This window comes from Mesoplodon bidens (genome assembly GCF_964165515.1).
Source record: "Mesoplodon bidens genome assembly, chromosome: 9".
Taxonomy (NCBI): Eukaryota; Metazoa; Chordata; class Mammalia; order Artiodactyla; family Ziphiidae; genus Mesoplodon; species Mesoplodon bidens.
In genome coordinates this window covers 28,662,550-28,676,208 of record NC_138166.1, presented here as the reverse complement: position 1 = coordinate 28,676,208, position 13,659 = coordinate 28,662,550, and positions in this window count along the sequence as shown.

Sequence of the window (13,659 nt, the reverse complement as noted above, 5' to 3'; positions counted from 1 at the left end):
ACTCTCCATCCTTGAAATAAATATCAAGATAATATAAGAAACATACAATATTTAGAATTTCTACGTGTTAAAATGATGCAATAGTATCACAATTCAGTGTGTTATATGTTTACTTTATACTGAAAAACTATTATCCCATGATGAGAGTGTGCTCACAGCAAAAACAGCTGCAACTTGCTGGGCATTCATTAATAGAAGATGGTGTATGTGTGTTTTGGTTGTGTACTCAGACATAACATTTTACATGGGTGCCTATGTATAGATGTGAATTCAAATGAAGACCCATAATGCAGTATAAGAAGTTTAAATGTTTTTTCATGTGGTTTTAGTAGAGGAGATATATTAAAAGGTATGAAGAAAAATGAGTTCAAGTGCTTATGCCAGTAATTCTGTAGCAAAAGTCAATCTACTGGTGTTCTCTAATGTACTTAAATTGAATAAACCAATTATTTGAGTGTTTTTAAGATAATTTTAACTATTTAAAATATACGTGTTGTTAATAAAATTCAAAGCTAAAGACTTCAAAATCTTTTTGGGAGATTAGGTTTGACATAAATATACTACCATGTGTAAAATAGATAGCTAGTGGGAACCTGCTATATAGCACAGGTAGTTCAGCTCAGTGCTCTGTGATGGCCTAGATGGGTGGGATGAAGCGGGTGGGAGGGAGGTTACAGAGGGAGATGATATATATATATATATATATATAGCTGATTCGCTTCACTGTACAGAAGAAATGAACACAACACTGTAAAGCAGTTATACTCCAATGTAAAAAAAAAAAAAAAAAAAAGACTTCAAATCTTTGAATTGCTCCTGGGAACAACAGTTATCTAGTAATTTGGTTTGAAACAGTTTGCTTCCCTAATGTAGTGTTACATTTACTACTATTATCAAAGTTTCTGCGAATCCTATTGCTATTCATTTTTTATTATTTTTTATTGGAGTATAGTTGCTTTATGATGTTGTGTTAGTTTCTGCTGTACAGCAGAGTGAATCAGCTCTAGGTATACATATATCCCCTTTTTTGGATTTCCTTCCCAATTGCTATTAATTTTTAATCTCTCAAGTTCAGTATTTTAGAACTACATTTTTTTATTCCCCATGATTTCTTATCACATAGGTACTTTAAAATAAATGTAATAATTATTGTGTTAATCAATTCTATATCAAGTAATCTGATGATCACATGACCATATCTTTCTTTCTACTTCTAACAACATTGTCCAGTTTAAACATGTCATACCCAATCTTAGCAAACAAGTGTATTATTTCTACAATGACCTCCCACACATTATAGTATTAAAAATACACATAATCAGACAAATATGATGACTAAGATATTAAATAAATGTATGTCTCCTTATCTTTACTCAATATTTTCAGTTAAGGGATAACAAAATACTAACATAAGAATCAAAGGTAAATACTCATAATGCTTAATGTAGAAACCTCTTTATGTAGTATTAGATAGTTATTAGTGATTAGCCTGAATCCTATTTGAAAATAAACATCTGAAAAAGAGACAATAAGCTTTAAATAACAGAGCATATCCTTCCTTGTAAAAATAATAATTTAACCATACATGCAAAGATTTAGACTATTAATGTGGTCTTTCATATAACTTTTAAATGGGAGAATTTAAGTACTGTGTCTTTGAGCATGTATGCACATGATCATTTAAAATAAAACCTTAGGGCTTCCTTAGTGATTCAGTGGTTAAGAATCTGCCTGCCAATGCAGGGGACACGGGTTCGAGCCCTGGTCCGGGAAGACCCACATGCCACAGAGCAACTAAGCCCCTGTGCCACAACTACTGAGCCTGTGCTCTAGAGCCCGTGAGCCACAACTACTGAAGCCCACATGCCTAGAGCCCGTCCTCTGCAACAAGAGAAGCCACCACCATGAGAAGCCCATGCATCACAATGAAGAGTAGCCAGCCCTCGCTCGCTGCAATGAAAGCCCACGCTCAGCAAAGAAGACCCAATGGAGCCAAAAATAAATAAATAGAAGTAATCTCTCATCATTAAAAATAAATAAATTAATTAATTAAATAAAACCTTAAAAATTTGTCAAAGAATACAGAATTTCAGACAGCTGTAACTGACAACTGGTATAGTCTGGATTTAAGTGGCTCAAGATTCGGTAAAAAGAAAAATGAAAAAACCATGTCTATAAACACATAAATCACCATGGGAACCAATATACCCCATCTGCTAACACAGTATTCTTTCTTGGCCTAGAAGGTCAATCAGGATGGAGATCCACCACAGAGATGTGTGCAGGCCCGTCTTCCTGTATTTAGATGTAGCTAAATGCCTTGTATCAAGTGGCCGATGGAAACTTCACAAAAGGCCCTAAAATATCCTTCTGAGTATGCAAGTTGATACTTCCTTGTCCTTCCCCAGAGGTCCGCCCCAGAGCTGGAGCTAATCCCCTCCTTATATTGGTTTCCATAGTGACATGTATTAGTATACATATATATGAAAGGTCTGCAGATATCACTGTACTAAAAATTAGCAAACAAATAACATTTTGGGATTGAAGTTTTGAATTAAAAATGTTATTTTCCTCCTTATTATCGATGCACTGAATTCCCATAATCATTAGCACTCAAAACTATACTGTTTCAAGAATATTAACTTAGATATGATGACGTGAACACTAATACATAGTTTGAGATAGATGAAATAATAAAACGTTTGCTGTATGTATGTGTTTGTGTGTATATGTGTGTCTGCATGTACATATGCAACTTTCAGTTTCTGAATTTTTATGTTGGCCTATACATTTTAGATATCCAAAGCACTTTTCAGGTGTTGCTATTAATACTCTTACTTAATAAGATATGACTGAAGAAAATGCTGGTACATATTGTTTCATTAACTTGCTCGATAAAAAATCAGAAACAAGAAAAACGAACCAGAATAAATCAAATAGTGAAATAAATTATATGCATTAATTCACATAAATTATAATTCAAAATAATAAAAATCATTTGTGTGTCTAATAATTTGCCTGAGCCTCAAGAGGGACTTAGGTCAGCCCAGACAAATCTGTGAACTTAGCTTGGGTCATGTTCAGATCATTAGCTTTCTTTTCCTAACATTAAATATATTTTTCTTCTTTCTTGTATGCACTTTTGTTCCAAGTCACTTAGATGCATATCTAGCTTTTTATAAATACTCTTTTATTGATTTGGTTGAGATGCATTAAAAATAGAGGGCAGGAGAAAGAGATAGGAAGTAAGAAATGCAGGGAGGGAGGGAGAAAGGGAGAATGACAAAGAGCAAAGCAGAGAAAAAGAGAGAGAGAGTGGTGACAGAGACACAGAAACAGAAACAGAGATATGAGACCTAAAACATCATTTGAGCCCCTTGTCAGGGATCTTGTCAGCCTCTCTGCAGCTTTCTAAATCAGTGAACCAGTCAAGTCTCATTTATCATAAGCCAGCTTACGTTAGATTTCTAGTACTTGTGTTTAAGAGTCTGGTTTATTCTTGAGAATCACTGAGGGATATTAACCACGAATTAAAAAATCAGATGTATAGGGCTTCCCTGGTGGCGCAGTGGTTGAGAGTCTGCCTGCCGATGCAGGGGACACGGGTTCGGCCCCGGTCTGGGAGGATCCCGCATGCCGCGGAGCGGCTGGGCCCGTGGGCCATGGCTGCTGGGCCTGCGCATACGGAGCCTATGCTCCGCAATGGGAGAGGCCACAACGGTGAGAGGCCCCTGTACCGAAAAAAAAAAAAAAAAGTCAGATGTATATTTAGAGCAACCAATTATGCAAGAGGGAGGACGATGGATTGAAGACAGGAAGGAGTTTTTTGCAAAAATCACAGTGAGCAATGTTACTGGCTAGACTAAGGCATTGGTTCCAAGGAGATAAAAGTGCCAATACCTAATACGTAATTGTTTGGGGACTTAGAAGAGAGGGAGAAGAAGAAATCAAAAGTAACCCCCAGAATCTTGCCTTGAGAGTTTGGTTTAGGATAATGCCATTTGAGAAGATGAGAAGTAAAGTAAGTATAATAGCTTTGAACAGGGCTTATGATAATTTATTTTCAGGACATGTTGAGTTTGAGGTATCCATGGACTAGTCAGGGGAAAATGAAATAGACAGTTGAGATAAATATCTGGAGCTCACGAGAGAAAAGGCTGCTAAAAAAATAAAGAAAACACCTTAAGGAGACATCCAGAGTTGATATACACTGCACAGTGAAAAGTCAAAGACATCAGAAGAGAACACCAAAATTCAATGAAATTATAGTGATGGATGACATTAAAATACATGCTACAACATTAAGTGAAAAAAGGATTACATCTCAGCTAAAATAATAAAAATGTAAAAAGTATATACGTATAGAAAAGTCTGAATGAATACATGAAAAAGAAAATGTGAATTGGTGAGTATCAAAGGCTCCATTTTTTGAATTTTTGCTTCTTTTTCTACTATTTTATTATTATTTGTCTTTTTCTTAAAGTAGCATAAACAAAACATTTAATAGAAGTGACTCCCCAAGCTATCTTTACCATATAAATAACCACATGTAACCTGTTAGCATCTATGAAGTTACTTCTATTAAATTCAGACACATTATATCTTAATTATTCTTTCCAGATTGTGGAGTTCTAATGATTTAGGTTTATCTTTATAAAGAAAACTTTCCAATCCTTTGATCATTCTAATTGGGCCTTTAACAACTTTCTTCTCCATTATAGCTTTGCTGAAGTGTAACAACCAGTCATCATGCAACCCATGTTTGCTCCTCAGAAGGCAAAGCCCATGTCCCGGAAGTCACTTTTACCTATAGGAAATAGTAAAGTGCCTGCCACTAACCATTCAGTAACTGTTGGTTCAATAAATAAATAAGTGTTTAATTTCAAATAGTATTCCTGATTATGCCAGCCCAGGATGGCCTTTTGGATCTCACTGTCTTATACTGAGCTAATGTTGTCAGGAAACTATCCAGAATTATGTCATTATTTTTACTATATACCGAGGTTGGCAAACTATAGCCCATGAGCCAAGTCTGGCCAGTTGCCTGTTTTTGTTAATAAAGTTTTATTGAAAAACTGCCCCAAACAGACATTTCTCCAAAGAAGACACACAGATGGCCAACGGGCACATGAAAAGTTGTTTAACATCACTAATCACCAGAGGAATGCAAATCAAAACTAGAATGAGGTATCACAACACACCACTCAGAATGACTATTATCAAAAAGTCTACAAACAAAAAATGCTGGAGAGAGTATGGGGAAAAGGGAACCCTCCTACACTGTTGGTGGGAATGTAAATTGGAGCAGCTACTATGGAAAACAGAGTGGAGGTTCCTTAAAAACCTAAATATAGAGCTACGTTATGATCCTGCAATCCTACTCCTGGGCACATAACCAGAAAAGACAAAAACTCTAATTCAAAAAGATACATTCACCCCAATGTTCATAGAAACAGCTATTTACAATACCCAAGACATGGAAGTAACCCAAGTGCCCATCAATAGATGACTGGCTTAATAAGATGTGCCATACATATACACACACACACACACATACATACATACATACAGTGGAATATTACTCAACCATAAAAAAGAATGAAATAATGCCATTTGCAGCAACACGGATGGACCTAGAGATTATCATACAAAGTGAAGTAAGTCAGGCAAAGACAAATATCATACAATTATCATTTATATGGGGAATCTAAAAAAATGCTACAAATGAACTTATTTACAAAACAGAAATAGACACATAGACAGAGAAAACAAACTTATGATTACCAAAGGGGAAAATGGGGAAGGTATAAATTAGGAGTTTGGGATTAAAAGATACACACTACTATACATAAAACAGAAAAACAAGGGCTTCCTTAGTGGCGCAGTGGTTGAGAATCTGCCTGCTAATGCAGGGGACACGGGTTCGAGCCCTGGTCTGGGAGGATCCTATATGCCGTGGAGCAACTAGGCCCGTGAGCCACAACTACTGAGCCTGCGTGTCTGGAGCCTGTGCTCCGCAACAAGAGAGGCCACGATAGTGAGAGGTCCGCGCACCGCGATGAAGAGTGGCCCCTGCTTGCCACAACTAGAGAAGACCCTCGCACAGAAACGAAGACCCAACACAGCAAAAATAAATTAATAAATTAATAAACTCCTACCCCCAACATATTAAAAAAAAAAGTCCTGAGTTAAAAAAAAAAAAAAAGAAAAACAAGGTCCTTCTGTGTAGCGCAGGGAACTATATTCAGTATCTTATAATAACCTACAATAGAAAAGAATTTGAAAAAGAACATATATATATATATCTGAATCACCTTGCTGTACACCTGAAACTAACACAACATTGTAAATCAACTATACTTCAATTAAAAAAAGAGAGAGAGGAAAAAAATAAAGAAAAACTACCACACTCACTTCATGTTTTCTCAATGGTTACCTTCTCACCATAATGACAGAGTTGAGTAGTTTCAACAGAGATTATATGGCCCACAGAGCTTGAAATATTTACTACCTGACTCTTTTCAGAAAATGTTTACCAATCCAAGATCTATATCAGAAATGATATCTAGATTTTATTATTTATGAGTTCAACAACAAATTTTTCTCTCTATATATATATATCAATATATATAGGACCTTGGTCTATATAAACATTTTTCTTCTTTCTTCTCATAACTTTGTTACCCATTTATAACCCAAAAGAAATTGTGTCATCCTTAAACCTAAAAAGCATCATTGAATAACTCTTTAATAGATTATTTATGGAAATTGTGGATAATTGTCAGTCGGGCAGCAATTCTCCAGAGCTCTACTAAGATTAGTTCAATTTCTATTGATAGCAAGCAATTATGTAATTTGTATAATTTATACAAAATGCTCATCACATTATTTATTTATCACAATATCACATCACAAAGTTTACATGACTTAAAAATTTATTATTATTATTATTAGTGCCTTCAAAAGAGAGAACAAGGTAATTGTTAATAATTTGCCCAAGAATACACAGCCAGAGAATTATCCTCCCTGAATTTTAGTATTTGATTACTTTTATTATTTCTCATAACTAAAAGTTTTCCCCATTTGCCATATTATTCCAATATTAAAATATACCTTGGGTAAAAATCAAAAACATTTTTGTGGATAAAACTAGGTAAATACAATGGTTTGTTTTTCCTATATTTCTCCCATAAAACATTCAACAAGAGTAGAACATTCTCTATAAACTTTTTTCCCTCAAAGTAAATATTGCACATTTTATATAAATGTAAAAAAATCATATCTGCTAATAGGTTCTACATTCCAAATAAGAGAAAATCAAATAGTGTGTGTCTGTATTCTGCAGAGTAAGTGTTCTACATATGATACTATTTGTATCATATGTACCCCAAATTATATAATCATGTAAAATGGTGAATCCTGGCTGTGACCCCAAACTGGTGAGGTTCAATAATTATTAATAGCAGCAAGCCTGCTGTTGATTGATTAGACCAACAGAAGAAGCAAAAGTCAAGAAAAACTTGCTTCAGAGTAATACACGCTGAGGCAAATTTAAAATTAGGTCACTTCATTGACTCAAGCCACACCAGAATGGAACTGAAATACAACTATGCTAGCCATAATAAAATGCTATTTTCCAATTCAGCTTCCACCTGGAGATTTCTAGAAATCAGTCTATCTCAAATGTCCTCCAGATATATCGAAGAGTTATCTTTATGTGTTCAGGAATACAGTCCTCTCTTGGGAGGTTTAAGTTCCTTCACTTCTTGTTCCTGCTGCTGCTTTGATGACTTAAAGTGCCCCTGATACATGATGTTCTCTGTTCTCTAATCTGAATTAGGTTAGTCTCACTAAATGATCAAGGCATCAGCATTCTTTCCCAGGTCAAATTCTCGACCAGTCCACCACTTTGTGATAAACTATGAACTCCAGTACAGGTGTTTATTAAGAGAAGACAAACTGTCATCTCTTTTACCCTGCATTCTGTTTAGAGGTTCTAAGACAGTACTGCCCATGCCCTTCGTGTCTTTCTCTCTCTCTCTCTCTCTCTCTCTCTCTCTCTCTCTCTCTGTGTGTGTGTGTGTGTGTGTTCCAACTCTTTTTTTCTTTCACCTTTTCCCCCTGGGTTTCTATACCAAGTTTAGCATCAAAAAACAATCTAAGCCTCAGTTACTAAAAGCTGCTTCACTCAAAAATTTCTCCTCTCATTGACCTCTTGAGTTTTATCTGGTTGCTTTAGTTCCCTTCTTAAGGATCAGTTCTTCGACAGAAGATGTCTTAGGTCTTCATGCACACAGCCCTCTGCTAAGCCCATGATATGAGCCAAACTTCGTTCAAATCTACTAGCCCAAGTCTGATTTTTTTCATCAAATACAACAGTAAGACTAACTTCCAAGTCCCTCATTCATTTTCTAGTAGATTAAGAATATCTCACTTGTATTTCACCATTCTGTAGCCATTCTTTTCTCTGATTTTTATAATAATTCAAACTTGGAAACTGACTCTTTTCCCTTAATTCCTTGGAGAAACCACTAAAACATTTTTTGCATGTATCATTTTCTTAAGATTTTGGGTGTTCTAACAAGTCGGTTGACCACTGTGTCTCTTGGAATCTCTCCTTCCACCTTTGCTGAGTCTAGCCTCTCTCTCTGTTTCAACCACATTTAAAAAGATTCTCCTCTTATCTCTCTGATTTTCCATTTTACAGACAACTTTATTCTCAGATGCCAATGAAAACACATTTGCCATCACATTTTCACATATGGGTATCTATACATTCCACCCCTTCTCTGCTTCAGCCTTTGCATATTTAAAGATTTATTAATAGTCTTACTAACATAAGACTTTCCACTCCAGATTTTCTTTCCTTCTAAAGGTAGAGCCTAGATGAACCTTTGGTTTTTGTTTTGTTGATTTTTTGGGGGGTGTTGGGCAAAATTTTATTAGATAGTATACAAAAAGCCAAAAGAGCTGGAATGTAGAAGAAAAAAATGATAAATTAGATTTCATCAAAATTAAATACATTTGCTCTTCAAAAGACACCCTTAAGAAAATGAAAAAGCTAAATCAGACTGAGAGAGTATTTGAAACACATGTATTAAACAAAACACTTGTTTCCAAAATATATGAAGAATACTTCCAACTAAATAATAAGACAAAAACCCAATAAAATGGGCAAAATATTTGAGCAGACACTTCACAGAAGAAACTACATAAGTACACAAAGTACATAAAAAGATAATCAACTTCATTAGTCATGAGGAAAATTCCCAAAGAAATGTCTCACTATACTAGATGACCTCTTTGTTTTTGCAGCATAAAAAAAAAAGTAAAGACTTCAAAATTTTACTAGTCTTTTTTTTCCTACTTTGCTAGTTTTTGTAGGTGTGAAGAAAGGGTACAGATGTTAGTTCTTATGAATATAAACTATATTCCCTCCTTTGAAGGCAAAAACATCTACAGGCAGCTTTATTTAAAATAATATTTTCATCTCTCCCATGGGGATTATCTTCCTTTTTGGGAAAATAAAAATCTGGACAATAGTTGATGTAAAAAGTTAAAAATTGTCTTTATTTCATATCTACAAAAAATTATACTACAAGTCCAATTCCTCTGTAACAAATACGGTCACCAATAGGTTACTTTTCTATTCTGTTCCTATTCTATTAGAGATAATAGCCACAGTCTCTTGGTATATTCACTTGTAATTCTTAGTAATTTTTGAACATCTGTAAAACACCCCACTCTCACTGTCTCAAGGCCCACCACCAGCTATTACTTGTACACAGTCTTTAATCTCATGGTGAAAACAATGATGTGAAATTTGCTTTCTGTTTAGAAACAAAAGATGCTCCATGAAAAAGGCTTTCTGATCCTCACCTTCTAACCGACAAAATGAAGTGAGAATTATCCTCTAGAGTGCTAGGTGGTATGAAAAAAGTTAAACCATAATAATAATCTCTGCTGATTTGGGATTTACAGAGTAATCTGAACCCTTTAGTGGATAGGTGGACCGTTTAAAAATGTTGTACTCTAAGAAGTTTGTTCAAAGTGGTAGTAAACCTCTCTGAACTAACTGAAGAGATCTCAGTTGCATTTCAGAGAGTTCAACTCTAGGGAGATTTGAAATGCTCTAAACATATGGTAGAGTCGGTTAGTTATAAAAGCCACTTCTGCATGGGGGCCTGCTCAATATTTTTCCCTGGATAATATGGTCCAGAGGAGCCACATAATAAATGAATTCTCTGTCTACTCATTCTATTTCCTTTCCGTAAATTTTAATTTCTTTCTGGGTAGAGAAAAACCTTTTCCATATGTCTGGGTAGTGCTGCTTTAGAGGCATTCACATAGAGATAATAGGCACAGTTGCTTGGTATATCCCAGGAATTCCCAGTAACTTTTAAACATCTGCAAAATACTCCCTTGTCACTGTCTCCAGGCCCTATGTTAGCGCTTATTGGTCCACATCTTTAATCTCATGATTAAAACAACAATGTGACTGAAATGTGAATTCAAAACATTATTCCCTGCTTTGCTTTGTCCTGGTTCTTGTAGTCTGTCCCCGGTACAAAGCACAGTAATTAAAGACACAGTTCTTCAGGATAGTTACAGTGTGTTGACGAAAATAAGAAACAAATGGAATGGTTTCAGTCCTGTGGAGAATATATATTTCAATGGAGGAAGAAACCTAACCGGTTGATAATTGCCTTTGCTAGAAATGAATTGGACCAACTCTTGTGGGATAATGTTGCAGAAATGAAATAAAACCATTTTCTATCGTTCATATCAACTCTTGCTCTAATTTCAATTTTCCCAAATGGGAAGATTACATTGAAAAAAGAGCAATTTAAGCAAAAAAGAGAGCATAACCTAAGATGACCCAAAGTATCATATTTAAATTCTATTTAAATTTCAACAAATAGGTTATAAACTTTGTGGGTACAGAAGCCAAGGACTCTGTTATTCAGTCTTATGTTTCTAGCAATTAGCACAGTCACTGACTTATAAACTAACAACAATAATCACTTCTTTGAGTAACAGTGTCAGCCACAGTTGTACCATGCTTATGTGTAAGTCTGTTCACAAGTAATCTTCAAAATTATATCATGATATAGGTACTTTCATTATCCACATTGTACAGATGAGGAACCTGAAGTTTGTACAAGTTAATTTACCCAATATTTCCCATCTACCCAGTTGCAGAGTCAATTCTATTTCCTTTTCTGAAAATCAAAATCAGTTCCATCTGACTATAAACCAAGTGTTCTTAGCTACCCATCTATACTACAGAGATGGTGAGATACAGAGGAATTAGCTGAATTGAGAAAGAGTAAAAGGTAAAAATATAAGCAAATTTAAAAAACCAGAATGTGTTGATCAAGTAGTCATGGGGATCGTGTTAAGGGAAAAGAAAAAGTAATGGGGAGTGTCCCATATTTAGCCTAGTTGGTTGATTGGATGATGAGCCTTTTCACTGAGTTACAGAATGTAGAGGAAGGATAGGATTGCAGGGGGAAAAAGAAAGGACAGTAGTGGTGGCAAAGGTAATATAATTTTTGACACTTGGGGGTTCATTTTCCTTTTAGACATCCCAAAAGAGAGACCATTAGGCCCTAGGATGTGTGAACTGGGAATCACCATAGGAATAAGATCTAGTGAGATAGATTTGTGTACCATCTGCACATACTGTTGATTCTAGTCATTTAGAGTAGTTATGTTCTAGAATGTTGCCACAAACACTGAATTAGCAAATACTGAGCCATTGCCCCTAGTTCCCGAGAGCCATCTCATCACAGTGTGTTTTTCAACTCCTTAATACATAACTTTGTTCTGTGTGTTTTTGTTTAAAGACACCTCATTCAAATGTATTTCTTGTAAACAATTAATTATATAAAATACTAACCAAGAAAGGTCTAACAGTTTCCTGACCCAGGATAATGTCACCATAAGTGTTTTCAGATTTCAGTCTTACAATAACACTGTCCACTATACTTTTTTTTTTTTTGGTTCTGTGATGGTTAATTTTGTGTGTCAACTTGGATGGGCCATGGTGTCCGGTCCCCAGATATTTGGTCAAATATTATTCCGGATGTTTCTGTGAAGGTGATTTTTAGATGAGATTAACACTTAAATTGAATTTTGTGTAAAGCAAATTACCCACCATAATGTGGAAGGGCCTCATTCAGTCAACTGAAGAACCTTGTTAATGGAATAATCTTGTCCTCTCCCCAGTAAAGGGTATTCTGCTAGCAGACTGCTACTGGACCACAACCCCTGTCTCCAGCCTGCCTCCCATCCCATTACATTTTGGGTTTAGCAGAAGCCTCCACAATCACATGAGGCAATTCCTTAAAGCTAATCTCTCTGTCTGTATATATACACATCCTATTCGTTCCGTTTCTCTGAAGAACCGCGATAATACCGTTTTTGTCTTATGGTTCCACAGATGTAGATGTTTTCCATCATTTCCACGGCTTCCTCACACATGATAGATGTTACTTAGCACTTTTCAGAGCTGCCTCACATACAGATGGGTCATTTATGTCTTACTTGGTCTCGATGTACCATATTATTGATTCATGAACACCGAACTCACGGTCAACAGCACAACTCACACCTGAACAAAGCTTATCTGATGCTCCTATTTTCTCCATAAGGCACATCACAGACTTCTCATGCTTAGGAACACTAGACAGCACTTCAACACTACTCTTGTTGGCCATTTCAAACAGCAACATCACCAACAAAAAGCACACAAGTGTGAAAAAGTGTGGCATTAAACAGACCACTAAATGGCCACCTATTTACAGCATGAGAACTGAAACAAGAAGGCAGAGCATCACCTTTTTCTACCTCATTTAGGAACGTACATGTCAGAGGACTCTCATTTTCCACACACTGAATGGTATGAATGACGGTGAAGGCAGCAAGGATGGATTTGGGGGTCACAGATATCTTAGTAAGTAGGTGAATTTGCAAACAAGAAATCCACAAATAATGAAGTACAACTCTATGTGGGAGGTTTTTAACTTATACCTCTCCTTATTATCTTATTATACACAAAGTGATTTTAGGGGTCTTTGATAGAATATATAAAACGGTAAGTTAGAAAATATTTAACAATGTAGTAGGCAAAAGAAATAAGCTTAAGAACAAAACAGAACATATTCACACCACAAGATTCCACAGTGTTATTTCAACCAGGTCTCACATTTGGCACTGAGTTTCTGGGTGGGTTAAATTAGATGATGTAAGGGTCAAATGTAGTCTGGGAAATGATCACATTGAAGGGACAGATAAAAAGAAATCATCCATATGAAGCCCACGGCAGTAAAAATGAGGTTTTCACTTCCTTACTAGGTGCCACTTTTTTGACCTATGCAAGATAAGTCTTACTACAAAGTTTTCTCCAGCAAATGAATACATTATATCATAATATGTTATCAATGAACACATTATATTAGTGTCAAGAAGATACTCTGCAACTCAGTCATGTATGAAACCTGCTCTCAACTTCGTGAAGTGAAAACTAGTGCAATAGATAAAGATGATTTCATCCTAAGCAAAATATAATTTACACAATAATGCAAACATCATATTGGTGCTTTAGGTTTTTGTGCCTAGACCTAATGGTAAGATATTCTAAGTATAAGGAAAAGC